We start from the raw sequence: 5,491 nt of genomic DNA, 5'->3' as shown, positions 1-5,491 counted from the left end.
GTCATCGTTATAGTTTATGTCACATGAAAAGATATCCTCATATTCAATCCTTACGCCTTCAACTCATTGCTCAGCTGAAACGTTCTGTTCTGAGCTCAAAAGGTGACAGTATCATGGAACAAATAGCGATAACATACAGGGTTGCTGGGCTGCTCAAGAGAGATCCCCAGGGAAGACTATTCCCTGCTCAGTTCCCTAGATTACTCGTTGCTGCATGGTACTTCCTGGGTTAGTGCAGCTAATGCTGTCTCAAAAGGAAGACAAACTTGTGTGACACCATCTCTACCTTCCTTCAGGCTTTTCCTGAAGATCTTAAGTGTTGTTGCTAATTCCTTCAAATTCTCCACAAGCCAAATGAGTTTGGAGCGTGGCTACAGCTGACACCAAAAGCTTCAGCTTTCCAGTAAATTAGAAACAACCTGAAAGGAAGCTATCTGAGCCTGTCTGGACCCCTCTGCTCCACTCATGGAGAAGACCAGCAGATCAGAAAACAGGTGCAGATACTTGGGAGATCTCAACCCTCTCCAGAGTCAGGAGCCTAAAGTTATCATCATTAAAAAAGAAGAGTATGAGCAGGAAAAGTAGTTCCTGCAAATCCTCTGCTCATCCCCCTTCTTTTTGCTTTTTATACAATGCTGGCCTCAGCATAGAAGACCCTGCTGTATGTACTTCTTGGCACAGAAGAAGGGTTTGAGCACACAGAGGAAAAGCAAGAGGAAGAGAGTTGATTTTGGCCTGGGAGTGGTGAGGGAACTCACACAGGAGCAAGACTGATTAGGAAGAAACAAGAAGACAAGAAAGGATGAGAAAGAAATGCTGTATGAAGAAGAAATCATTAAAGATTGTTTTATTTGCTGGGAAAGGGGTTGGAGCCATACAGGGAACGTTCTGTAGGAATGAATGTGACCTTAATATACTTGGGAACACTAGCAGTACCATTTCTTTTTCTCTTTCTTTGACACAGACAGACAGAGACATAGTGCCGTGCATTGCAATAACAGTTCCAAATTAAAAGGGTAGACATTGAAAAGTATGACTCAGGATTTTTGAATTTCTGGGCTTCAAAGTGCTGTGAAACTTCAAAAGTCCTCTCATCCAGATGGTAATGATGCTTGACTCTCCTTATTAAGAAAGATCTGAGATAGGGCATTATTTTGGGTGCACCCAAACTAGTTATGGTCCATTAAAGTCTTGACTTATATTAATTGCTTATTAAGGAACAATTCTCCCTTATTTCGAAGCCCATAACTAATTAAACTCCCCACTGTGCTTCGTTGACAGCAAAACCATGTAACACTAAGATGCCTGGGCACTGCCTGTGATAGTTCTAGTACATCAAGCAGTCATCCACCCCATTTGCCTTCTAGGATTATATTTTTCTGTGCTATACCTCATAAAATTAGCATTTTTACATTTTAACCCAAAGCTTACTGATTTATTCTCGTATTTGGAAGGCACCTTTTTATCTATTTGAGGTGCAGGGTATCTTCAATACCAGGATAATGTTCTAACTGGGAGGATCCAAAAGAGTACTGGGAAAAGGGATTAACCACAGCATTAATCTGGAAGAGAACTGAAATGCTTTAAAACACTGTCTTGCAACTCCAACCTGTAACAGAATTACGTACAGAGTAATAGCAGTTATGGTACAATCATGCTGTATTGATCAGTAGTTATTCAAATTAGGTTAATCCTAATTCTTTATAATATTGAGAACTCCCTCAGTTACCGACTCTTCGTTTATCATAGCCAGCTGGGCAAATGCTGCTTCACTGGATTTCTGCTTCCTTCAATTCGTCCTTTCTTTTTGACCCTATCCTTAACTGTGTGCCTCCTTGTTCCGTTTCCCTATCTGTGTCTTCTTCAGTTTTGCCTCTGGTGGCAGATCTGTACAACCCTGACTTTATGCATTAGTCCTTTATATTCACTGAGATACATGGCTGTCTGAAGCCTTCCCATAATCACTGACTAAACGCAGACTGATTCATTTATTTAAGTGATAGTTTTTAAACGCATTACCAAAAAAAAAATGTATGAACCTAATCACGTTTGATAAGCAGGTTCCTAAGGAATGAGTAAGAAACTCCACAAGAAACTCTCTCTCCACATTTTCTTTCTTATTATTTTCCCTCTCTTTCTGTTTTCACGTGTTATAGCTTGCTTTGGTAAGCATGCTCTTGTTTTAATTTAGAGATTTTTGGAAACTTGTGTTACTCAAGAACTAAATCTTATGCTCCAGTCAGTAGCAGGGAACACGGAAGCAGCAAGTTACATATTACAATAAACAATAGAATCATAGAATCGCCTAGGTTGGAAGGGGCCTTTCAGATCATCGAGTCCAACCATCAGCCTAACTCTGACAAAAACCATCACTAAACCATATCTCTAAGCACTACCTCTACCCGTCTTTTAAATACCTCCAGGGATGGTGCCTCAGCCACTTCCCTGGGCAGCCTGTTCCAATGCTTAATACCACTTTCTGTGTAAAAATTTTTCCTAATATCCAGTCTAAACCTCCCCTGGAACAACTTAAGGCCATTTCCTCTTGTCCTATCAGCTGTTACTTGGGAGAAGAGACCAACACCCACCTCTCTACACGCTCCTTTCAGGTAGTTGTAAAGAGTGATAAGGTCTCCCCTCAGCCTCCTTTTCTCTAGGATAAACAACCCCAGCTCCCTCAGCTGCTCCTCATAAGACTTTTTCTCCAGACCCCTCACCAGCTTCGTTGCCCTTCTCTGTCCCCACTCCAGCACCTCAATGACTTTTTTTGTGGTGAGGGGCCCAAAACTGAACACAGTACTCGAGGTGGGGCCTCCCCAGCGCTGAGTACAGGGGGATGATCAGTTTCAATACAACAGTTTCAAAGCCTCTCTCACTTACACTGCATTGCTTCTGCTCTAGCACCTAGACTCAAGCACTATGGCTCTATCCGTTTTTTACTGGGAGTATCATCTTGTACAACTTCCCTTAAAAATAAAGGTACATTAGCTCAAAACTCGAAAAGGAATAAAAAGTTTTGGAGACCACATCTGCACATACGTTAACATCAACAGCTTTAGAATACAATAATCCTGTGGAACCTTGTTCAGCATTGAAGATCTTAACATAGTTTTCACGTGTTTTCTTGAAGTTGATTTTGCCCTACCCCAGTAGGCAGTTGCCGAATGCCGTGTTGCTGCTGTCTCCTCCAACAACAGTGACAGCTTTTCAATGGCTCTTATGGCAACAGGCACTGAACTTGAAGGTACGAGATCCTCTCTATCTGCTTAGTGCTATCTGAAAACATGTATATCACTTCATCTCTGAGATAACCGCACCCCAAACTAGCTGTTTGAACCTCAGTCCTGAGAGATGAGAATTTTTAAGGGCTCAAATAATGTTCCATTGTAATCACTCATCTTTCTTAGAAACCTTTGAATCTTTGCCCAGAACTGCGCAGCATGACAGGTGGCTGCCTAGATGTTCATATTCAACTCCATTTCAGCTCTAAGTTTCCACATACTTATATAAGAAAAAAAAAAAAAAAGGTAAAAGAAAAAAGAAACCACCTAAAACCAAAAAGGTGCTGCTCAATCGCAAAAATGATCTGCCCTGATGCTACCTCACACACAGCCAGGACTACTGTGAGACAGTACCAAGCACACGGTTCCCTAATTCATAGCGCAACAATACTTTTTTTAATTGCATCCCCCCTTTTCCATTAGCCAGAATATTTAATTTACAGAAATGGCAGGTACCAAGCTCATTCTGTAAGACCTAATTACGTTAAAATTTTGCCCTGATCAACTGGTAAGTACCCAATTAGTACCTTAGTAAGCCTCTAATTTAGAAAGTGTAAACTAAACTAAAAGTGAGGTACAATTTGCCTTACCTGAAGCATGTCAGAGATGAAGTGTTGAATCCTTTTGCTGAAACATGTAGGCATATCTATAACTTACGTATATATATAAAAAACAAATATATATATATAACATATATAACAATGACAGGAGGCTACACCAGGCTGAACATTATTGCGCAGTTTTGGAACAATGTACTCTAAACATCTGGAGAAGACACCTCCCCCCCAACTGTTATCTCTCCGTACCATCCTAGGTATAAAACTGTTGGCAAGATCTCTGAAAAAGAATTAGTGTCTACAAATTGCCAGTGCAATGGAGCCTAAGTCTTGGTTGATATCTGCATAGATAAAGGAAAAATGTGTAACTTTTTTATTAAAAATGTACATAAACGGACCACTCCATTGAGCTCACTCAGATTGGAAAGATGCATTTCTTCTCGGAACAATCAGGTCTACCAGACCCGCTGTGAGTACAACCTGAGCGTTTACGGAGATAGTCTGATGACAGTGTCAGACCATAGGCTATAAGGAAGAAGATAGCTTGACCTTGAAATGCAGAATCGCAGAACTGTTGAGGTTGGAGGGACACCTGGACATCATCTGGTCAAACTCCCCTGGCTCAAAGCAGGGTTACCTACCTCAGCAGGACCTAGAGAGGTCCTGGTTGCCCAGGACCATGTCCAAATGGCTTTTGATTATCTCCAAGGATGGAGACTCCACAGCATCTCTGGACAACCTGTGCCAGTGCTCAGTCATCGTCATAGTGAAAAAGTTTCATGGTGTTTAGGAGGAACCTCTTGTCTTTCAGTTTGTGCCCATTACCTCTGGTCCTGTCACAGGGCACCGCTGAAAAGAGCCCGGCTCTGTCCTCTTCACACTGCATATATTTATACCTGTAGGCGTTTATACACATTGATGAGATCCTCCTGAGCCTTCTCTTCTCCAGGCTGAACAGTCCCAGCTCTCAGCTGAGCTGGGCTATCAGTTGTAAGACAAGATCTCATCAGCCCACCACTGTGAGAAAAATTATATCCTGGATGTTTTTTGACTAGGAGACATTATGGAAAAAGGGCTTTTTTTTGTTTTAGTCTAGTGATTTTAAAATACTGTAGTCAACTAGACTACTAAAAACTGTGCAGTCTGTACTATGTTGCTGTAACATTTTATTACGTATTTCTGGACGTTTCTCTCCCCAGGGGGTAAACATCTCTCTTGGACTAGCTGAAAGAGCCAGCATGAGAAATACTGAGGCTGAAGCCAGGCCTTGTCCTTGGAGTAGTGGAGCTAGAGCGAGGCCGGTTTTCTTGCTTTAAGGGATTGATTTCCTGGGAAACTATAAAGGTCAGAAACACATTATGCTCTATGTGATTGTGAAAAAGCCTCTGGACACTGATGTTACATAAATATTTACAACTACCGTTACTAACCAAACCTGTTTCCAGCCCTGCTCCTTCCCAAGGAAGAAAACGGGATAATAGGGAAGAATCGACTAGTGAAGAATATTAGTGAAAGTCTAACCCAAAATCACTACTGGAAACTGCACACTTATCTGAACAGGAAGAGACATTATAAAAAAAACCAAAAACAACAAAACCACCATCAAGGAGCATCTGTAATTTTCCAATGCAGATTACAGAAGACTGCGAGTCA

The sequence above is a fragment of the Chroicocephalus ridibundus genome, chromosome 3 (genome assembly GCF_963924245.1).
Source record: "Chroicocephalus ridibundus chromosome 3, bChrRid1.1, whole genome shotgun sequence".
NCBI classification, from domain to species: domain Eukaryota; kingdom Metazoa; phylum Chordata; class Aves; order Charadriiformes; family Laridae; genus Chroicocephalus; species Chroicocephalus ridibundus.
This window is presented reverse-complemented; position numbering follows the sequence as displayed.